Source organism: Anser cygnoides, chromosome 3, assembly GCF_040182565.1.
Source record: "Anser cygnoides isolate HZ-2024a breed goose chromosome 3, Taihu_goose_T2T_genome, whole genome shotgun sequence".
In the NCBI taxonomy this organism is placed as follows: Eukaryota; Metazoa; Chordata; class Aves; order Anseriformes; family Anatidae; genus Anser; species Anser cygnoides.
In genome coordinates, this window is record NC_089875.1 from 15,414,592 (window position 1) to 15,439,205 (window position 24,614).

General features: G+C 39.1%; 1 long non-coding RNA gene across 1 annotated transcript in view; it reads left to right on the forward strand.

The window, feature by feature from the left end:
- The first annotated feature begins 8,765 nt into the window (after positions 1-8,765).
- The window catches only part of LOC106044717 (uncharacterized), a 492,161-nt gene continuing 476,312 nt past the window's right edge, over positions 8,766-24,614 (forward strand). The window contains exon 1 of the long non-coding RNA XR_010830074.1: positions 8,766-9,771. This is a non-coding gene — a long non-coding RNA (uncharacterized lncRNA). The remainder of the gene's footprint in view (positions 9,772-24,614) is intronic.

Below are 24,614 nucleotides of genomic sequence, written 5' to 3' on the forward strand. Positions count from 1 at the left end.
CTGAAGCAGTCTGATTTTTGATGTTTTGCCCATTCAGACTGTTTATTTATTGGTTTATGGAGTTGTCTGCAAACTCAACAAATTGCTTTGATTAAAAATCCTAGATAGCTTCTTTCTATTTAAAAATCGTAATAGGGCTAAAAATGATTCATGCTGTGCATTAAATTCAGTATTTCTGCAAGCATACAAGCATGGACACAGTGCTGTAGTCATTTTTTTTGGGTTATAATTATTATTATTTTTTATAAGTTTGGTTCCCCCTGGAATTGCTTATAGAAATGATTGAAATATTATCTAAGTAATCATATTTTAAATATTTAAATGATACCTGCTTGAGTCAAATCATCTTGTCAATACATTGAAAGATATTTCTGTGCAAGCTCAGCAAAAATGAGTATCAGGATATTCTGGTTATTGTGTGTGATATTTGATGCAGATAAATTGGTAGATTTTGGCTTAATTCTTTCTATAAAATTCCTTACATTTTCTCCAAAATCCACAGTCGGGCATTAAGCCCGAATCAAAAGCTTTGAATCAAAGCTTGCATTGATTTTTATGATTTACTTTCTTTATTTGTTAAGAATGAGAATCAAAATCAGAATTCTGGAAAAACTATATTACAAGAGTATATTGTACATCAGGTAAATTTTCCCAACTTGTTCTACGTAAATGAAAGCTTTATTTTTGATTTCTTTTCTGTGCGATAATAGGTGCTATTTAAGGAGAATGTATTTTCAAGATTATTGCAGTTTTTATATTCTGGTAGAAGAGAAGGGATGAAGAATATTAATTTCTGCAGCTTATTGAACAAGAAGTATGTGTTCGGACTAGAAAAGAAAGCAGGACACCCAAATAAAAATAGGGAGCTATGCCTGACACGGTGTATAAGGTGACTTGATAAATTCTGCAAAGAGAATGTAATTTGAAGAGTTTTTGAAGTAACTTTCTCTCCATTATCAACACTGAAATGAATTGTTGTTTCAAACAAAGAGAGGGAAAATGTAGCTCTTCGCTTCCAATTCTGTGGAAATTTTAAAATTGATCAGAATTATTTGGACCACTGCAGTGCAATAGTGTGTTTATTAGAGTTGTTAAATTTGAAAATACATCTTTCATTTTTTTTCTATTTTTTTCCTTATGTTTACTTTCCTATGAAAATTTTATTGCCAGGCAGAAGTTGCACATCTGTATACCAATAGATATTTTTATAGAGTTGGGCTTTTATTAAAAACTGCTTTAATTACAAAAGAAGTATTCTGATTTTACCAAGTCAGGAAGGATCTAGTTAGGTTGGAGACAGGTTGAAAAGAAGAAAACTTTACAGCATGTTGAAACCAAAATATGAATTCCATAAAACAACGTTTTTCCTAATTTTTCTTATTATGTTTTTTAACAGAAAGATTTATGTTTTATGGATTACCAATTTTTCCCCCACTCATGTGATGTTTTATATCCAAAATGGCTTCATAAGTAAATTACTGACCAAACCATACTGAGATCAAACAATTAGAAAACAGACATATTAAAGAACATGAATTGCATTTAAATGGCAGCACTTCAACAGTTTTGGTAAAATAGTTGCTTGTATACATGTTGTTTGTGCTTGAAAACATTTTAGAATACAAAAAATGTGTGATATCACCTTGTCTCCAGCTACCCTGTTGCTGTGGAGCCTTAGTGACAAAGTGAATTTTTAGATTTTTATTTGATGTATTCAATTTTGGGCCACCGTTAATAGATTATAAAAAATTATGACTCGTTCCATTAAAAACTTGGATTGCCATCAACAGTGTGCCCATTGAAAACTGTCTTGTTAGGAAATTTAATAAGAAAACATTTGAAAATCTATAGTGGTGTTTAGATAGAGAATATGAAGACTGAAAGATAAATTGCCTGAATTACTTGCTCACTGGACTAAATGTAGTAATTGACTATTTTTTAATTGGCTCTTGCCCTGTCTTTGCTCTAATATAAAGAGCTTGATTCTAATCACATTTATGGATGTTTTGTCAGTTATAGTATAATTTTACGGCACCTGTCACATTGGAGAATCTATTAAAATATATTTTACTCAATTACATTTCCTCTCTGGACTGGCTGTGAAATACTTGTTGTGAGTACTCCTTTGAGTATGTTATATCTGAAATTCAAAACCCAGGTTATGTGCATGAACTGGATTACTTCGTTTCTCTGATCTTGTTGCCACAATTCTTTAAATGTAGTGGTGCATGGATGTATTTATTTACAAATATTCAGCACCCAAAATATATATGGTACTCAATGGAGTTTGAAACTAAGATGTCATCTGAGTGAAGTCACATGAGTAAGGCAAGGCTCGAACAGGCTTCGTTTGAATCCTGGGATGCAAAAGCTTTCAACTAAAATGCACACCCACCAATCCAATAGCTTTTAGGTAACCTTTCATTACCACAGTCCTTCTCACCTCCTTGTTCCCCAGTTTCTGGAGGAAGGAAACCTACATTGTAAAGATCTACGTATGTCAAATACTGTACCTGTCCTATTCAAAGCGCTTTATTTGAGGCATCTGCTTTTCTTTGTTTAACATGAAAGTGTCACAGTGCTAGTGGCTTTGTGTGTTATCCTTACTGGCTGCACAAAGGGAGAGAGCTGCTTTTCCTACATAGGATGTCTAATATGCTGTACCATTTGCTGGAGACTCCTATTTATCTCTTGATATATTTGCTTTCCAAATGCAGAAATATCTTGTAGCTGCACGCATTGATTTGGTTTGAAACGATGTTCAGTAAGTAGCGATATTAATGGATACGAATACTTCTGCAAGTTCACTAAGATGACAGTATTGGGCATTAGTGTGCAAGTTAGGATGCCTGAACCCTATTTGCAGGTCTGTCACTCACCAGCACTGGGGAATTGAGAATGTTAGTTATTACCAGTATTTTTTTTTTCATTCTTCTCCCTTTTCTCATTATTTTGCTATCCAGCCAGAGATCGCTGTGTGTTACATTTGGGCAGTACCATTTGAGCTGTCTTAAATTCTTTGGTGTCTTATCCCCTGAGTTGTGAGGTGCAAATAATGGTCCTTGCTCTTGTTTGCAGATGCTTTAACATTCAGAATTAGCCAGATTCCTTTATAATACTATTTCATTTTTAGGTTTTGGTGATGCACAAAATACCCTATCAAGGTTGAGAATTTTTGCAGAAATAGGTGAGACTCCAATATGATTTGGGGTTCCAAACCTACTTGTCTGCAGGAAATGAACAACATTCTTGGCTTACTCAGGCCATTTGTGTCAGTAAGAAATTAAACAATCCATCAGCAGTGAAGTTGGCACAAGACTGTCCCAGTTCCAAAAGAGTGTTCAAACACTTTATTTTAACAGTATAAAAGAGCTATCTTATTCCTACTTGTATACTACACAGGCATATAATTTAGTACACTCACTTCTGAGAAGCTCAAAATAGATAAACATTTTTTTTCTTCTATTTCATTGAGAGATTTTTGTCTTTTGTAAATTATAGAAAAGCAATATTGCTTCCCATAATTATAAATTATTTCAAAAATTCATGTTTTCATTTGTAGTGCTGGGAGAGGGGAATTTTATCTCATGATTTAACTTTAAAGTCTCTGTTTTTCTCCTGAGGTTGCATTAGCACTGTTAGTATTTTCAAAATTCACAGATCGTATTTTGACAGCTTCAGAGATTCTTGCAAATTCTTTCTTGGACTGTCCAGCACACCATGATCTGCACACCATAGATGTCAGTCTCACTCTACTTCCATTTCAAAGTTAGAAGCAAAACTGATGGCATGCAAATTGCAGACCGTTTGAAAATGTTTCTGTATAAATCACTTCTCTGGTCAATGTTCATATAAAATGAAAGCCAGAAAATATATGAGCTTAATTCAGAGGATTACATGGCTTTCATGGAATAATTTATGTGGATTTCATTCTCTGTCCTATGATTTTTTTTTTTTTTTCCTCCTTCCCCTCTGACCAGGGGCTGCAAACAGCTTTCTCGTAGTCTTGATTGCAGTTCAAAATGCCAGGCTGATTATTTTTCTTTCATTTTAAAGAAAGAACTGAAATGAATGGTGATTATGGGTCAGATCCACGTATTCTGGAAAGCTGAAGTTCATAAAAATAGGGTTAATTATGACTGCTGTTTGAAATTATTGTGATGACTGACTATATCTGATAGATCAGCCTGCTCCTGGATCAGGTGAGCAGATGTTTAGTTACAGCTATTTACCTATGCCACCTTGCATTAAAAAGTTTATTGGATAGAGGGCAAGAGGAAAACAAAAGAATGTAGCTTAAGCAAGTTCATTGTCATTTAGATCATAAACATTTTTGGGGGAAAGGCTATCTTTTTGTAAATACTTCACTGTTTGTAAAGTATTAACACTGGAAATTAGTCCTATCACTGGAGATGACTGATAAGGAAAAATGATTAAGTCTAGCAAACTGCATGATTTAAAAAAAATGCAGGAATCATTACCGTGACACTGAATACTGTCTACCTATAAAGACCCCATTCAAAATTGCAATTAGTCAAACCTTTTTGTCATCAGTCTTTGTTTCTGAAGCTATTTTTATAACCAGAAGGATTAAATAAAAATAAAATATAGTTATTAAAAAAAAAACAACCTGGGATTCCAAAACACAAAATATTTTGGCAATGTTTGTTGGCAGAACTGTCAACAGCTCTTCCCAATCCTTTTCTAGGCTACTGGTATTTAAATTTTTCTGCTGACTAATTCTGCCAATGATCAAAAAAATCTATTAAGTTTTTCAGAGAAGAGTTAGTTTCCTATGCACACTTTTAGGGCTTCTAGCAAATGGACAAACAAGATTACAGTCCAGCCCTTCCCACAGAACTCTGATGTTATCATGGTACTGTGAAATGTGTTGGGTTAAAATCAAAATAAACTGAAAATGCTCCCTGTGTTAGATTCTCTTTCCTGAATTATCCAGAAGATTGAGTGTGTATTTCCTGGACAGCAGATGACTAGGTGTGGACAGTACTCGAACTCTCAGAAGCAACTTTACTATTTCCTCCCATTTCCATTTTGAGTTGCTCTTTACCATTGTGAGTTGCATCTTTAAACTTTAAAAACAAGGGATTTAGGCATATTCACGTGTATGTTAAGTGAGGCAAAGAGCAACAAACGTGCAGCCACCTCCTTGAACTGCTCCATCCCAGGACCGTGCCTGTCTGGCTGCTGGGGCCCAGCCTGGTGCCCAGGGCGCTGGGGTCTCTGCCCAGGCTGGGGAATGCAGCTGCTGGTTTCCCCTTTCTGCTGGTAGGAAAGCTGAGTACCTATCCTGGAGATACACAGAGACGGGACACTGACACCCAGCCAAGGGCTGCCTTCAACAGCACTTACATGCAGGACTCACGTGAACACAGACACAGACAGACAAGACCCATTCCTCCTCTCCAGCTGGCAGAGACAGAAGTTCTGCACTCCTGCCTGGATCCCTGGCCTCCTTACCCATTTCGTGGGATACCTACTTGCCAGCTAGTCCAGCCTGAAGCTCACAGCAAACGTGCAGCGCTCGCACGCTTGTTTCTTATGCACGCTACACTCAGAAGTGTCCTTGGGCGTACCAGCGCGGATCCCCTGCCTACCTGACACCGCAGCCATGACACAAGGCCTCTGCTAGTCGCTGGCAAGGCCACCTTAATGTTCACTAGTGAAGACACAGGCACACCAGGCTGGGGAAGATAGACACCCCCACTCCAGCAGCTGGCACTAGGCGTGCAGGCTGTGATCCATGGCCATGCTCTGGCTGCCAGTACTGAACCCTGTACTCACTTCACTCAGGCTGCTCCCACCCCGTGGCTGGGAATAGAAGACCTTCCAGTACACCCCCACTCTGACTCTAGTTGCTGCCATCCAGTCCACTTATGCCAGGCCTCCCAGTAGCTGCCATTCTGGGCTCAAAGTCTGTAGGACTATTTCAGATCCAGAGCTACAGCTTCTCCAACTACTGATGCCAGAGCCTCACTCACTCCAGTAGCTGGTGCTACGTTTACTGATGCTGGCCTCCCGGTAGCTGGCACTTAGCCTTTCAAATTCCACCCCAGTAGCTGGTTTGGGAGCACACATCGCACCATCCCCAGTGTTTGGGAGGTCTGCCCTTGTGATTCCTTGTGATTCTCTCCCACCTGAGAAGTCCTCCATTAGTCAACCCTGCTCATTCTCATCTGCTCTCATAAATTGCTGTGAGTGACCAGAATTGGTTCCCATCACTGCCTCCCGTTCTTCTTATCCCTTGCTGCCTCAGAAAAGGTCCTTGACCAGACACTCTTGCAGGAACGTACACTGTCCTTCTACATACCCTTAGAGCGTATAATGTGTTTCTTGTGATGAAGTGGGTGCCTTAAGATGAAGTGTTACCTGGTAGATGCTCTACAGATGGTATGGAATGCATGGGTGTGATTTTTGCCTTACTGCTTTCATTGATCCCTGCAAAAGTTACCTGACATCGCTGCCAGATGCCATGTGAACTGCTGTCAACCCCAAACCACTTTTGTTTTCTACTTTTAAAGCATCTCAATTCCAGGCTTTTCTTTCTTTTTTTTTTTTTTTTTTTTTTAATTATTCAGAAACGAGCAACCTGTCCTCTTAATCATAACGTGATTACCTTCACCATTCCCATGTAGGAAATTTCTACTGAGGTGAATTTCTGAAATTGAATTTGAAAGATAGCGACATCCCCCTTTTTTAGTGGTTTGACCTTATCGCAGCTTTCAATTTAATGAAAACCCAATTAATTTTAATCTACATAGGGCTATACTCACACGTAATAGATCACTCACATTCCAGAGCACATTATAGAGTTAACGTTAATGAAAGTATACTTTAAGTGTGTATGTAGGGAAGCAGTCGGATCTCTTTTGACTTGAGGTTTTCCATTTCTTGTGGTATGGTGTTGAATTCAAATATCCAGACTTTCTTTTTCCTACTGGGCCATAGGAAGGAATGAAATCAGGCTTTCTACATAGAATACAGATTGATAAACCAATGGCATGGTGCTATAAAATAAATTGCCTATAATTTCTGGAATTTCAGTCATTCCTCACTTCCACTCTCCTTCCTTCTTTGTTTTAAAATAAAGAGGCTAAAACAGGATGCTATTCAGATCCTCATCTAATGTTCACACAAACCAGCAAGGGTCTTTCCAGTGGACTCTGTATTAGACATGCAAATAGCTGCAGCTCAAATTTGACTAAGATGTATGGTGCAGAATATACATATATAAAATATTTGTGAAAGCCAGCATTTCAACTTTGTAGCAAAACTGCCAAGTTCAGCAGGGCCAGGCTTTCAGCACAGATTCATATTGTATTTAATCTTCACTGTCCTCCCTGTCAAAAAAACTTGTGGTGTTAAAATCACATTTTTGATAAAACATTAAGGTTAATAATAAATTGAATATATATATATGCATATACATATATATATATTGTTTGTTCTCCTTGTCATGAAAGGGAGAGAATTCAGTTCTTAATTGCTAATTATTATTTCTAAGTCAACTTCAGATTTTTCTTTATTAAATGCCGAACAATATTTTTGAATTAATAAGACCCATGTGTGATGTAAATACACCTCTAAGAAGCTTTTGTTATTCAAGGATTTGTGTTTCTTTTCTACAGTTGAGAGATCTGTAGCTGATAGCAAAGTTAGAAAGAAGTTCATTGGTGTGTTTCTCTACTTAGTAGTAACTGGAATCTGTTGAAGTTCATGTTGACTTGAAGCTGTTTGCTTTGTATCTTGAATATCCAAATGCATGTTCCCATATACTGATACTGAGCAATATGTTCAATACTGAAATTTCCTGGAAACTTGCTCCTCCCAGCACCTTATAAAATAATTGAAAGACAAAAGGTTTAAAATCTTACCTATGACTACCAATTTACCATTCAATATCTAGTTGGTGTTTATGAGCATAAATAGCGTATCACATGACAATAAACTGAATGGAGTATCACATGACTATAAACTGTCTCTATTCTAATTTTATTCTTAATGTCCTGTTTTTGTGTGTCTGTTTCTATAGTATAATTTCCTTCTTTATATTTTGTTTAAAGTTTGTCTTTATTGTAAGTTCGTATTTTTACATCCTCCTTGTGTTTTGTGTAAAAGGAAAGAAAAAAAGTAAAAGGCTACAGTTAGGCAGGATTTTTTTTTAAGTTTCCCTCTTTTCTAATGATATGAGAGCTATCCATTTAATTGTCTGCTATTCATTTTCCTTCTCTGTATCTGTATTCTCATGTAGCATATGAAGATTTTCATCACAATCCTCTCTTTTAGATTGATGATTTTAGGAAACTATCTAGTCTTCTCATCTTCTATTTTAGTCTGTGTAGAAAGACATTTTGACATCAGCCTTTTCAGTCTTTTTCACTCTCTTTTCCTAAGTGTGGAAGATTAGAACAATGTTTCATAACTATCTGAATTTCTTCAATATTTGAAGTTAAGCATTAGTTTTCCTCACCAAGTGATGTGGTTGGAAATGAAGGAGTGAAAGACTGGACAGAGGTTTCTGGAAAGGAGTTATAGATGTACTTTTTTTTCATTTCACTTGGCATTCATTGTAGATAACCACTGAAATTAAGTTTTATGCACTAGTGATATTGCTTGACTTGAATTATGAATGGGTGTGATAAACTATGTAACTTGAACTGTAGCTATGAGCATCAGTAAAAATACAAGAATAGATGGAAGACAGCAAAATTAAAGGTTTGGCAATAAATAGACATGGGGGGAGTAGATAGGATTTGAAATCTGTGGCATAGGATAGCAAAAAGACACTTTTTTTCTCTGAATTCTCCTTAAAGTGCATGCAAGGCATCCTTTTGTCTGTGATGTACACTTGCAGTGGAGAATTAATCATACTGGGCCAAGAAGCTGTGCTGATGGAAGAGAATCTAGAGCTAATTATATCCATGGAAACTGATCTTAGACACCACAGATCTGACAGCTGCTGCAGAATCTTTCTGCTTAAAAAAAAATAATAGAGAAAGAAAGAAAAGAAAAGAAGGGAGGGTGGGCAGGGTGTCTTATACTGCATGTTGCTCATGTTGCTGTTAAATATAAAAATTCAGACATCAACATTAGGCATTAGGTTTTAAATTAGCTTTGGAATAGATGAGTAGTTAGTACGAAACAATTGAATTAGTGATGTGAATGAGAAGTCTCTTGCAGTTCAGTATGGTACATTTAGGGTAACTTGTATGGTCTATTTTATTACTTTTTTATTTTTTTTTTAAACACAGTTGTAGTGCTCAAGATGGGGGAAAGAAATAAAGGGTGGGTGGGGGGACTGCAAGATTTACATTGATCTAATTCACAACTTGGACCCAATTTAAAGTGATGAACAAAATTTATGACATTTGTCTTTCAGGCTTTCGATGAAAAGCTTGTAGAAGTTAATATCTGGATATGTAATTCATCTTTTATCTTTTAAACTGAGAGAAATCAGGGGAGATTCTGAAAGGTTGAAAATTCCCTGTTCCACAAAAATAAAACCAAGCAAACAAACATAAAATAAAACAACAACAAAAAAACACCACAACCTTACTCAATCAGAGCCTTTATTTCCTTCAGCTGCATCTTAACCACTTCCTTCACTTCCCTCCCTCCTAAGCTCCCTTCCCTCCCCTCCCGTCCCCCCCAGGCATTTTCCTTTAAGCATGAAGATGTTGGAAGTGGCACAGGCTCTTTCTCAAACACGTTTCACAGTTCTCTCTTTCCATTTGGCACAAGTGATCAGAACTGGTAGGTCTCATTTTTCTGAGTACTTTGTAAAGATTTCTTCTGGATTAAACTTAGTTGTGACTGATGCAAAATGAAGGACAGTGTTTTTCCTGCACTTTTGTCCCACCCAGAAATGTCCCTACGGGTGCAACTCCATTGCTAAATGAAAGGAGGCAGAGAGTAGTTCTTGGTTTCAAGGCTGGGTGGTGTTGACAGGCTTAGGATAATACAGCTTAGAGCATTCTCCCAGGACAGCAAGCTCTAGAGAGCTCTTTGGTGCATTTTAAAACACATCTAAAATTGAACAAACAATGAAGCAATGCAAATAGGCAAAGGTCTAGTACTCAAATTTGCTCTGTGTCTGCCTTTTTATGTAGCACTACAGACATACCTTAAGAGTTCATGAGCCCCTGTTACAGTGTGTATGACCAACAGACCCTAAAGGGGATTCCCTGCTTCCATTATACCATAGCCTGAATAGCAAGAAGAAATGGACTTGTCTTTTGCCTGAGATTAAAACACCAAGGGGAACTGTTAATGAGCTCTGCAGGGATAAATGATGCTTGCCAAAAGAGTTGTTTAATAATATTTGCGCTAGAATTGAGTATTTTGAAATGTTTGGAAATGTCTGTTTTCTTAAGGATTGAAAACTATTTATTCAAAATTTTGTTGAGTGAAACCAAACCTCTTGATGATGATGATAGCTGTGCAGGAATCTCTGCGCATTGCCACGCCTCTGTGAGCAGCCTGCGCCGTGACTCACTGTTGCCCGAGATGATGGGCTGTTGAAAACTGCTTGGAAAATAGATGAAATGGTGTCTTTGATGCTCATTGATGTGTCCTATGTATGCAGTCTAGCCAAACCACCATGATTAAAACGGCCTTATAACCTAAGCACCACGAGGCACGTTAAGCAGTTTCATTCTTCACAGAAAGCAGAATTTCGGGGATTGTTAGATCCCAGATAAGGGAACATTTGGTAGAGTGCACAATTTGTATTAACTGTGTTACCATCTAAGTCTTTGTGAGTCATTCTATTCATCCCCAATGACTCAGCAGAGTATTTTTGAGATTTTCTGCTTTAAATTATAAATAAAGTTTATAAATATTAATATACTGAAAAGAAGGTTAAGAAGTAACTACTGATGCCTAAACTCTCTTGTGTGAGGGAAAGCTACCTGACTCTGGAAATTTCTTTATGAAACAAAGACATGCAAAGATCAGCTAGATGAGAAAAACAAAAAACAAAAAGTATACAGTTCCCTGGGCAAAATCCTGAAATAGAACTGGATGCTTTTTGACAGCTACATGTGCTAGTTCATGTGTGAATTGTTTTGACTCAACACGGAAACAACTGGTGGCTTTCTATGGTTTTTGGTGTTCTGCAGCTCAGCTAGATCATTTTGTTTCCTTCTATGTTTAGAATCTAGAAGGAAAAGCTTGTCCTCATTAAGCCAATGAGAGAGTTACTGACAGTCTCAGTATAGCTGGGAATGCGCCATATAAGTTGGTGATAACATATATGTGACTAGTGCATAAATCTACTGTTCTGATGGGAAACAGTTTTTGTTGCATGCTGGAAGCTTAAGATTTTTAACGTTCACCATTTTTTCCTAGAAAGTTTTGTAAATGTTTCTGTTACATTTACTTCCTGAGAAAGCTGTAGTGGCTTGGTTGTTTTTGTCAAAAGACAGAACATTGCATTAACTGGCTGTGCTGTTTTGGAGAATATTTTGCATAATGAAGATTTCTCTAAAATGCTGAGTTCCAGAGGTGAAAAGAGAAATTGAATGAGAGAAAAACCTGCATGTATACTTGCAGGAGGAAGTGAAATATAGTACTAAATAGGAAACAGAAACTACTACAAACATGACTCCCCTTAAAATGTTGTTTTTACAGTTTGCTGGAGAGTGTTGACGTAGAGAATTTGAGTGTCAGAAACAGAGCGTTTGAAAGAACATCTCTTGCAAGTGTTGTCTTTGATCATTGTGAAGCTTTATATGTGTTTGGACTGCAGTATGTTAGCATGACTCTTTATGGTTTGTAGATCCTGTTTGAATCAGAAGCCTCTTCAGGAGACAGACCCGATGTGTCTGAGGGGGAAAAGTTGAAGGATCTTAACAGCAGTATTTATTACTGAGCTCACGGCAGCTAGCATTTTATAAATTGTTTTATAGTTAATTCTGAATTTCTTTTGGAAAAATATAGCTGGATTTTATTTTAGGTTCCTTCTCTAGGCTTCAGGGATGTCTAAGTGTAGTGAGAAGATGGAAATCTATGGAAAAATGTGTAGAGGCTATAGATGGGATGAATGCCTTCTAAGGGAAAGAGAAAAGAACCAAGCAGAGAGGCGCTTTGGAAGAGCTCTTGGTATGATTAAGAGATGTCTTGTGCTGTTGTTATATGTACCTTTGGTGTTCTGTCTTACAAACTGAAGTCATCTTTATGTGTATGTGGAAGCAGCCACCTTTGCCTCCACCACTTCCATGCCATCAGGGTGCTTCAAACACATGCTAAATGAAGTGAGAATTTGCTGGCTGAAGGTTGATGAAATTGCAACTTAATTGAGGATTATTGTTTCTTCATAAATTTACCTGAGAACTGCCTCCCTACACCCCCGGCAGGGATGGTGGAACAGCCTGCTACCATGTAAAATGTAGATTAAAATCAGCAACACTCAGAAAAGAATTGGGACTATCAAATAACCAACTTCAGCTGCAGCGATGCCTGCCACTTTTCACCATGATTTATTGATTCCTCAGCACTTTGCCAAAGTAATTACTTGGAGAGCAGTTTACAAATGAAAGAATGAGTTTCTGGGCTAACAGTGTCATTGTGGCAAAATGTGAGCAACTAGGCCTCAAGTTACTGGGGGTGGTTATTGTCTGTCGTTTAATTTGTTATACCTATTTCACTCCTAATTAAACAGCTCATGGACTGGTTTGTATGTGGGCATGGTCACATTAAACAGTGAGACTTAGCTTTACGAGTCACCAAGGTTTCCATGTTATTTATGGTTTAGCAAAAAGAGGTGTTAAAGCATAGCACTGACTTTGGTTTATCTTATTTCTGCAGGTCAGATGTGTGGTTGATAGTATGGTATCATCACCTCCTTTCACAATTTTGTCATCCATTTTTTTGGTATCAGATCAACTTTACCCAGGTCTTTGCAGTGGCTTTTGAATGATCAGGGTTGAAGGGATAATTGCTACATCAAAGAGATCCTGGAAGATGCCCAATATTCTCCTAATTTGGCATTTTGATGTAAGGGACATATCAGTCACCAGCCCAACAGTGAGGGCAGAAGGCGTTTGTTGGGCTTGTCCTGCCTACGGAGGCAATTATACTGGATGACGACTTTCTTGACGTTTTTGGCAGAAAAAAATAATAATTATATATTCATATGAGAAAAGTTTGAAATTTTGTGAGAGGATGAGTATTTATCAGATCACAGAGGGATCTGTGGCCAGTCTAGTATTTTCTCATCCAGCTGACTATATGCTAACTAAAATGCTTCATTGCAATGACCCGTGCTTTTGCAGGCTGATGAAAATAGCCATCAGTTGGTTGCAGTTGGGTATGAGCAGAGAAGACTGAAAATACTTACTAGGTAGCACTGAATAACCAGGATTTGGTGGAGTATCCTGGCCTGACCAGGAAGATGGTGCTTTGTTGTGGGGCATCAGGATGGGAACTGCCATCAGCCTGGCATCAAATAGCAATAAATTAATTAATAGCTATGTCTTGTGGGCACTTATTCTACAGAGGGGTCTGATGACCTAACAGTTCAAACATTTGAGGAGGTGCCTCCTTATGTTACTTGTGTGAATGCTTGCAAGGGGACAAAGGGGTCCTAGCAGAAGGTTTGATTGGGCCTGAGGTAGGATGGAGGAATGACAACAGTTCAAACAGCTGGAAATTATAAAAGAAGAATAATTGCCTTCTTCTGCATGGTATATTGCCAGGTGGTTCCCAGAGGGGTTAATAATGTTGCAGTCTCATTAGAGAATGTCCCTTATATCTTCTCTGTCTTACAGGGTGGACAAGATAGCAGGTAAAGTTTGTGCTGTAGGGCTGTGGAGAGACTGAAAAATAATTCATCTATGTCATGAATTGTTCGGAGCCGAAGCCAGTGATCAAGAGTTGCAGTGTTAACATAGCAGATGGCGTGACTTCTTAAAAGCCCGTTTGACACATTTTTGGCAGAACTACATTTCTAGCTGAGAAATTTTTGAAGCTCTTGAAGCGTTAGAGCTGTCAGATGGATTAAATCGCTGTTTAATATTTTTTTATAGAATAGAGCTTTATCATAGTGATGCCTTTCCCTCCCTCTGCTTAATGATAAGCAATTTGTGTTTCTATAATAGTTTGCTCATATTCCATGCTGTCTCAAAATTTTCATCATTGAGTTTTGGTTGAAAATTAGGTGATATGCTCTGTCTTTTTAACTGAACCTCTATATAGTGTTCAAGGATGTGATAACCAAATTATATTTTTAAACACTCTTTGAATCTGTTATTTTTGCTCCTTTGGTCATCTCAGGCTACCTTTAGTTACCATCACGTTCTGAATTGTCGCTCAGCTGGCACCTACATCCATAACCAATGTCCTACATAGCGGCAGCATCTCCTACATCTCCATTTTTTTCTGGTTAGACCTTGATGTAGTTGATATTTCCAGGCTTACATTTGCGAAGGGCTTAATACTATTTTGTAATTAATTGTCCTTAGTTGCTATGATTTGAAATAAGATCTTATGTATTGGGGGTGAATGATGTAACTAGTAGGCTACTGGTTATTCTGGGGTGTTTTTCCTTCTTTTGGTCTTTTCTTAGCTTTTCAGATGGACTACGTAAATTGATATGGGTGGCCTAAGCAACTGAGTTATATATGCAGCTGAGTTCAGGAAAGCACTCATAGTGCCGAATATCGAGCCTGCTTGTCATGCGCCAAATTAGGCTCTCCATGCCACCCATTTTCTGTATCTTTCCTGGCTGGTTAGGTCATGAAATTTCCCAGCTCCATCCTGACACTACTTTTTGTCTTCCTATGCAATATTGTAAAGAGGTTGGGTGCCCATTTTTGATCTGAAGGTACCATAGGTAGGATGCCTGCACATTAGATGTTACATGCCCAGGTAAAGCACAAGCTTATGGTCATGATAGCATATGCATCAAAGCTTCATAACCGGGTACCTAAAGTTTAAAAATGAAATTATTTGGTTTTCAATAATTCATGAGTCATCTTATGCAAAATATAGGAAAATCAGCAGTTGATTTTGAGGGAGGGAACGCATCGTATGTAAGACCTGTTACTGCTTTTTTTTTCCAGGAAATTTTCAAAAGCTTTCTTCCCTCCAGTTTCAGTGAGGTCCATTTCTCATGCAGTTTTCTTCCCTCCCTCTCCTGCTGCCACCTCCTGTAAGCTTCAAGACGCCCATATCTCATGGCTGCTCTGAATCCTGTGAGGTGTGCAGTGGACTTCTCTGTTCTCCTTCGATTGCTAGTATCTTCTTTCTTTGGTATCGACTGCTAGTTTCTCCTTTATTTTAGATGCTGCTTTTGAAAAACAAAAAATAAAAATAAATCCTGACCTAACAGGCCTCCTCTTACAGTCAGTCAGTGCTGGGGCTGGATGCTCATCTGTATCCCCAAAAGTACTACATACTCGTGCCATCAGGATGATCACGCATCTCAGCTGTGTGTGCCTTCTCTTATCTCAGCATATAGAAGGGTGATCTGAAAGGGCTTGACCCTGCAGTGCCAAAATTGTTTTTTGGTAATGATGTGAAGTACTTCAGCTTTAAAGAAAGACGTTTCAGTTAACAATGACAAGAAGAAAAAAAAAAAAAAAAGAAAAAGGCCATGGAAGTAGAACTGCTGAATGGAATTAGTATTGTTAATATCTTATTACAACTGCTGCTGAAAAGCAGTTCCAAGTTTTCAAATGTGCTTGATATGCTCTAGGAGCATGCTCAAGTTGGTCAATTTAGATTTGGAGGATTTTAACAGTCTGCTTTGAAAAAAGGGGAAAAATCCATGGTTGAAAAAACTTGGAAGGATTTAACACTGTTAGAAAGCTGGCGACTCTCCCACTCTGATCAGGAGCTGTGCTTTCAGTGAAACGAGCAAAAGAGGATGCCAGCCTATGTACGTATTATTTCTGACTACACTGTGAAAGTACTTGGAGTCTTTGTTTTTCAGGCTTCAGTGTGAGGGTGAAAAAAAAAAAAAGAAGGTAGCAGATGAGCATGCTGAAGGGCTTGGGACTCATTTTTCAGTGTAAGCTAGCTTCAATACTCTGTAGCTTGCCTTAGACCGAGGCACTGAATTCTTGCATGGTCTGCTCATCTTTCAAGATTATAGATGATTTCATATTATCAATTTCCGTGCTGTTGATACTGAAAGGAAAAAAAGTCTCTTCTGTGAGCTTTAACGATACGTCTTATAATAGCACTTCAAGCTGAATCATTCCAGTAGATGTCACTGTGGACCCCTGAGTTCCAGCCATCCCACTTTTAGCTGTTTGCTTTGGTGTCATACACCTCCTGTCAGCAACACTCAAACATCTTTGTAACGATGGTTCTGAATTACAGCTGTCTCGGCATTGCTAATTTCAGTTCTTTACTGGGCAACGTGAAGACACATCATCTCTTGATCTTGGCAAAAACTGTGAAGCCTGGAGGCAGCATAAGTAGTGAACGGCTGTGGAAGAATGTGTGAGGATGAGCATCTTTGTGCAACGTGGGAAATAGGTGTGGGCTATTTTAAGATGGGTTATAAACAGTCCTGAGCAAATTCATCAAGTCTTATGGTAACAGTAGAGAAAAAAAAAAAAAAACAGCTTTGCTGAATGTAACTAGCAGAGCCTAGAAGCCTAAATATAGAACTTAAACAAACAATAAGGTTAGGCTGATGTTCAGACCCTCATCGGGGCCCTCTCATTTTCCTTTTAAAATATCTATAACAGATATATACTCTATCCTGGGACTAATGCAGAAGCGAGAGAGCTCTGCGTAGCCCAAGGAGAAGCTGTAGCCTTTGATGGACTTTTCAGCTATGAATTTTTTCATTTGTTGGCCCACAAAGTAATGCTCTGAAAGGTATTTTTATTAATAATCTTAGTTGCAAGGAGTCTATCTGAAGGAAAGAGTTTGAAGGTTAAGGTGAAGGGCTCTGGTCCAGATATGGTATCTTTACCATAAATAACTAGTCATTACAGCTTAAGAATCTAGGGCCAGAATGAAGTTGAAGTTGTTACTTCAGCACACCCTTTGTTGCAGACCTGCCCTTTTGGTATGAGATGAAAATATCTGTGTGGCTAATGAGATTATTTTCAGTCTGTCAGGATAGTAAGTATTTTCACTTTCTGGAGGTTTAGATCACTTAAAGGACAAGCAGCAAAAAGATAAAAACTTCAAAGTCAGTGACACAGGAAATCATATATTGTATATTTCTCCAGATGTTCTCACAACTGGCTATCCTGTTCTTGATATCTAATTGTTAAGATATCACAAAAATGAACATTGAGATCTACAATTGTTAGATAGTTTGTGTAGTTGCAAATTAACTACAGATAGTTTCAGAATTACCTGTTTTTGCCTACATAGGTATACTTTTTTTTTTTTTAGCTCTTGCTAGGCTTGTACTGAGGTTCTTTTGTAGAAATTGGTATATTATGTAGCTGAAAAAAAGGAATTTGATTTTTGTGGCTGCTCTCTTGCTTTCAGCAGCACATGCACAGAGCAGAATCATCTCTACTGTGAAAATTTGTTGCTTGACTAGAGCCTTATTCGTAGAGAGATGTGCAAAGAAGAGTACAGGGTGTGTTTGCTTGTACAGGTTTCCTGCAGGTATGAAAATCCTTGATGACCTCAAAGGAATGGTTGGAGTTAAAGATGTCTGGCAGCAGAATTTATATGCTCACAGACTGCAGCTGGAATTGTCAAGAAGGCAAAATGATTTCCTGATTTGTCTTTCTCTGTGCCTCTGTCATGAACAGTCCCGTCAAGCTGCAGTCCTATAACAGCTTTAACTGAGTCTGAAGAAATCTCTGAAAGCACAGTTTAAGTTCATTATGCTATAAAGGCTCAACTTCACTTTTAACATTCCCAGTGACTAATTTTGTGTCAGATTATAGAATGATTTGGGTTGGAAGGAACCTTAAAGATCATCTAGTTCCAACCCTTCTGCTGAAGGAAGGGATGTAACCCACTAGATCAGGTTGCCCAGGGCTGCATCCAACCTGGCCTTGAACACTTCCAGAGATGGGGCATTCACAGCTTCTCTGGGAAACCTGTTCCAGTGCCTCACCACCATCTGAGTGAAGAATTTCCTCCTAACATCTCATCTAAGTCTCTAATCTTTTAGTTTAAAGCCATTCCCCCTTGTCCTATCGTTACGTGCCTGTGTAAAAAGTCGCTCTCCATCTTTTTTATAAGCCCCCTTTGGGTATTGAGGGGGTGCTATGAGGTGTCCCTGGAGCCTTCTGTTCTCCAGGCTGAACAGCCCCAGCTCTCTCAGCCTTTCTTAGGAGAGGTGCTCAAGCCCTCCCATCGTCTTTGCGGTCCTCCTCAACCTGCTGGCCACTCCTCTGTTGATGGAGCCTGGGATGCAGTTGGCCTTCTGAGCTAGCAGTTTGTGCTTGCGGCCCCTGTTGAATTTTTTGTCCACCAGAACCCCAAGTCCTGCTCTGCAGGACTGCTCTCGATGAGGTCTGAACCCAGTCTGTCCTCATGTCTGGGATTGCCTCAGCCTGTGTGAAGCACCTTGCCTTGGCCTTGTTGAATCTTATTAGGTTCACATGGGCCCACTTTTCTAGTTTGTCTAGGTCCCTCTGGATGGCTTCCCTTCCTTCTGGTGTATTAGCTGCACCATTCAGCTTGGTGTCATCTGCAAACTTGTTGAGGGTGCACTCAATCCCACTTCTATGTTATTGATAAAGATGTTAAACATCACTGGTCCCCAGATGGACCCCTGAGGGACACCACTCATCACTGGCTTCCACCTGGACGTGGAACTGTTGACCACAACTCTCTGGCTGCAGCCATCCAGCCACTTCCATATCCACTGAATTGTACACCCTTCAAATCCTTCTCTCTCCAAGTTAGAGATGAGGATGTTGTGTAGGACTGTGTCAAAGGCCTTTGAGAAGTCCAGGTAGTTGATATCGGTTGGTCTTCCCTTGTCAATTCATGCAGTTACTCCAAGATAGAAGGCCACTAGATTGGTCAGGCACAATTTACCCTTGGTGAAGCCATGTTGGCTGTCTTGGATCACCTTTTTGTCTTGCATAACATTGCTTCCAGGAGGATCTTTTCCATGATCTTGCTGGGCACAGAGGTGAGGCTCACTGGCCCCGGGTCCTCCTTTCTACCCTTTTTAAAAATGGGAGTGACATTTCACTTTTTTCAGTCATGGGGGACTTCACCTGACTGCCAGGACTTTTCAAATATGGTGGAGAGAGCCTTGGCAGCTGCATCAGCCCGTTCCCTTAGGACTCTGGGATGCAGGGCATCAGGCCCCATAGACTTATGCCTTCCACTAGATCAAGTTGCTCAAAGATCTTCCTTGAAATTCCTAGTCTTTAGTGGCTGTCTATGGTTATTGTCACTAAGAGCATGGGAAAACAAGGCTTGTTTCATCCTCAGCAGTGTTAGCCACTGGATTTTCTTAATGTGTTCTTCTACCTTTTTTAAAACATTCCCAGATTCGATTACACTGCTTCCCTGCACACACCCTTCTGAGATAAGCAAGAAAAAAGAAAGCTTCAGGCTTTGACATTTCTGGCCTGCTTCTGCACCTTCTAACTCATCCACTTAATGACTATAGTAACATATTGTCTATTACACCAGAGTTTCAGCTGATCTAAATCAGCAAAGCTGCAGTGACTTTAATGGAGATAGGACATTTTGTAGCAGCTGGAGATGAGGCTCAGTGTATTACCTAGACCAGACTTCCATCATAATTATCTAATTTATGCCATTGAAAGTGTGCTATAAGCAAGGTGTCTGAGCTAATGGTGAAGAAGTAATCATAACACTTGAATTTAATGTTTTTGAATACTACCAGTCTCATCTAGCTGTTTTATGGTTCCCATTGCCAGTATCTCAGAACTCTAGCCTGTCTTGTGTTATTGCTGGACTTAGCTTGCTCTAGAAGTGATCAGGGCTCCCATAGGATGCGAGATTTTCATTTTGAAAAACACTGAGCTATGCTGATTTAGACAGTGCAATTCCAGGAGCTTTACTCATATGCTTTGTCATAGAAAGCTTTTGCAGGAGGTTCTCAAACAGAAAGCTCTTGAGTAAAGCTATAATCCTGCCTTGGAGCAAGAGGGCAATAGACCTGTCAGTGATACGGTGGCATGGGGAATGCTGCTGTAATTAAAGTTTGCTCAGCTTTTCCTTAATAAATTTCTAAAATAGAGGCTTTGTATGCCAGTATAGCCATTTTAATTTATGTTGTTTTGAAACTACACAATCAGATTGTCAGCTTTACTGTGATCATTTCTCCATAAATGTATTTTGCAAAAGTATGCTTATGTGATGTTGTAAAATGAGAATAATTTTTAAAACTGCCAAACAATTTCTTTGGGAAGCCTCTAAGCTCAGGTGCGAAACTATGGAGACTGCACATAACCACCTGTATATTTGCAGGTTGTTATTTAAAATGCATAAAGGACCTTTATGTTGGAGGTTATAAACAATACTGGATTCTAAATAGCTGCTAGTACATGGACTAGCATAAGATCCTATTGAAGTCAGTTACTGGGTGGAATTCAATGTAAAACTTCTAACTTTTAATCTCAGCATTATTATTTATTTTTTATTTTTTATTTTTTTTTCAAGGTAAGGGGAAAAACCTAAAGCATATGTACCTGGCCTTCATGTGGATGTTGTTTGCTTGGATGATTTCTATAATAAAAACCCATAGAGAAATGAAAATCTGCTCAGTTTGAAGCAGGAGAAATGGCAAAAATTGCCACACGTCATTAAAAATTAGTAGTTCTCTTAGCTGTAGGGTTGACCTACTAAATTATGGTATAAAGACTTCACAGCCTCTCAGAATTTTGCCTCTGGGAAGAAGTAGAGGAATTATTACTCTTTTATTTTTTCTCCCCCCTACTCCTCCTTCCTCTGCTTAATACAGTTTGAAATTGTCCTACCTCTTTTTATGTAACATTGGTTAACTCATTCAGAATTATTTTCGAGTTCCTATCTATATTCAGAAACAGCTACAATTTAAAAGTAATAAGAAGCACACAATGATATTTTAAAAGTTGAAGTGGTATTTCAAGGGTGAAATAAATCTGTTAAGTAGTTGGCTACAACCTGCTCAGACCAGACTTAGAGTAAGCAAGCAAAAATTAGCCATACTGATTCAGCTTTGCTGGCAAGCCCTCCTCATGCAGATGGACATAGCTCACTGTCCAGGCATCTACCAAAAAAATCAGTTTCAGGAAAAAAAAAGTTTTTTTTTTTTTTTCAAAAATCCAAGCTCTAAAATATTTTCATACCTGCAACTACATTAACTTCAGCCAGATTAAAATATCAGAAAGGGGATCTCCCACCCCTCCTGTAATAATTGTATTGTCTGGAGGCAAAGTTTTAACAAATGTGCTTCTTTACTACAGCATTTGTTAATGCTAGGCCTGTGATTGACAGTATTGTCTGGAACCACTATTTGCACCCACATCAGTTGGGTGCGTTTTGGTTAACTGTAAATGCACCAGTTTATTTTCATGTTAGGTAACCCTTCTCGCTCCCTCCCCATGCTCTAGCTCTGGATTTTGGTCCTTCTTCAACCTCTAGATCAATTTTGAAATGAGGGTCATTTTGAAAAGGAAAAATATAAATGAAAAAATGTAATCAAAACGTAGTTACGTGTGTTTTCTCCCTGTTATGTCATCAAACATACTGTTTCAATTTGAAAAATGTGGAAAGCTGATCACTCTCAAAATTATAGTCTTTGGTGAATGCATGGTTCAGGGAAATGCATGATTCAGGTTTAGCACCGAATACGCTTCAGGTAACTTTTACATACAGAGCTCTGCAGTATTTTGAACTTCAGATGAAGTTCTGATTAACTAGTATGGATATCAACACTGTTCTTGACCTAGGTTATCTAATTTCAGTGAGGAAGGATTGTTTGAATGTAAAGCGCTTTCAGCAAGGTTTACAACTCAGACATTGCAGCACAGTGCTCGTACAGACCAAGGAGTTAACCAGCAATGCTCACTTACCCATTGCAGGAAATGTGTATGACCCTGCAACATACACTTTGGGGAGTATTATTAAGATCTGTTACCTGTAAACTGTTGGCTATAAACTCAATTAGTTCTTATTCAGCTCAGCAGGAAGTAGGAACAGGTATTTTAAACTGTTCCTCCTTAATCGGATTTTGAGTCCAGAGATGATGAAATGGAGCAATTTCTTATATGATCCTTTCCACTGGAACCAAAGAATAGGAATGAATGGAAGGTAGAAGCTAGTGATCAAACAGATGGAAGAAAACTATGGATTTATATCTCTCCTTCAGTTCCTCTCTTGTGATGGTAAACATCGCTATTTTGAAGATCACTATCACCACCAACTGGTGGGCAGCACTGCTTATTAAAGTGAGTAAACGATGAATTCTTACTTTACCTGCAGAGTTAACTTTGATGTAAGTGGAGTAACAAGAGCTCACCTCAGTACGTCTTCTGGTGGGTATGAGCACTGGGTATCTTTGCATAAAAGCAGGTTGACAACTAGGTGAAGTGTTGACAGAATCATTTTTACTACTCGAGTGCTTTCAGGTTTTTTTACACCCTTTCTTACTCCAGTGCCAATGTATGGGAACATCAAAGGATGAGCTGTTCTCTGTGTCACCTTGCCCTCTGATTCCCTCCTTCTTCAGAGTGGCTTTGGCTCTGTGTAGAGTGAACTGGTGTTTTAAATTTTGCTGCATTGACTGTGGTAATCTGATCTTAGATTAGCAGATAAACTGACTGGCATGAGGTAAAACGAGCTATTTCATGCTAGCATAACTAGCGTGAGATAAAATTCTGGTGTACAAGATAGATATTGAAGCTTTCACGTGTCAAGATCTGTAAGACAGTCCAGAAGTTTGATGTCCTGTTGGAGTTGTTAAATAGCACCACATTATTAGCACTTCAGCTAACTTGAGGTATGTTTAGCCTTTTTTTCTCCTAATGAGTCAAGTCTTTTTGTTATGTTATGATAGCAAAACAAACTGGCGCAATTTGTTTTTAGAAACAGATCTGTGATCTAGAAGTGCCTTTAACTTCTTGTGCATTCTCTCATGACACATCTTATTGCTGAAACCATTTGAAATGTTTTGAAATAAGTTTATTCTTAAGTATTAATACTGTTTGGTTTCTCTTTGCAAATTTTTCATAAGAGATTCACTGAGTTTACTAAAAATATATAATCCACAAGTGACCTTACAGCTGATTCTGTGAATAATAGTTTGACTGCTACTACTATATCCTAATTCTTCCTTCAGTAGTTTATATAAGTAAATCAATTTAGTTCAACAGAATAAGTAAATAAAGTTTATTACCATTAACTCAATAAAAGCATTCACTGAATTTTATGTTCACCGGTACTTGTTAAATCTAGTTGATGAATATGGAAATTATTATAGAATCACAGAATCATAGAATATCCCGAGTTGGAAGGGACCCATAAGGATCATCAAGTCCAACTCCTGGCACCGCACAGGTCTACCCAAAAGTTTAGACCATGTGACTAAGTGCACAGTCCAATCGCTTCTTAAATTCAGACAGGCTTGGTGCAGTGACTACTTCACTGGGGAGCCTGTTCCAGTGTGCGACCACCCTCTCGGTGAAGAACCTCTTCCTGATGTCCAGCCTAAACTTCCCCTGCCTCAGCTTAACACCATTCCCGCGGGTCCTATCACTGGTGATTACGGAGAATAGGTCCCCTGCCTCTCCACTCCCCCTCGCGAGGAACTTGTAGGCTGCGATGAGGTCCCCCCTCAGCCTCCTCTTCTCCAGGCTGAACAGGCCCAGTGACCTCAGCCGCTCCTCATATGTCTTCCCCTCTAGGCCCTTCACCATCTTCGTCACCCTCCTCTGGACACTCTCCAACAGTTTAATGTCCTCTTTGTACTGTGGTGCCTAGAACTGCACACAGTACTCGAGGTGAGGCCGCACCAGCGCAGAGTAGAGCGGGACAATCACTTCCCTCAACCGACTAGCAATGCCGTGCTTGATGCATCCCAGGATACGGTTGGTCCTCCTGGCTGCCAGGGCACACTGCTGGCTCATATTCAACTTGCTGTCAACCACAACCCCCGGCACTTGCTTTTGTTAAACTTCATGTGGTTGGTGATTGCCCAGCTCTCCAATCTGTCCAGATCTCTCTGCAAGGCCTTTCCACTCTCATCTGAGTCCACAACTCCTCCAAGTTTGGTGTCGTCGGCAAATTTGCTCAAATCACCTTCTAGTCCTACATCCAAATCATTTATAAAGACATTGAAGAGGACTGGCCCTAAAAAGGAACCTTGAGGGACCCCACTAGTGACCATCCGCCAGCCAGATGTGGCCCCATTTACCACAACCCTTTGAGCCCTGCCCGTCAGCCAATTGCTCACCCATCGTATGATGTTTTTGTTAAGTTGTATGCTGGACACTTTGTCCAGTAGGATCCTATGGGAAACTGTGTCAGAAGCTTTGCTGAAGTCCAAAAAGATCACATCAGCTGGTTTCCCTTGACCGACTAGATGGGTGATCTTATCATGAAAGGAAATCAAATTTGTTAGGCAGGACCTACCCCTCATGAACCCATGTTGGCTGGGACCAATGACTGCATTGTCCCCCAGGTGCGCTTCAATATCT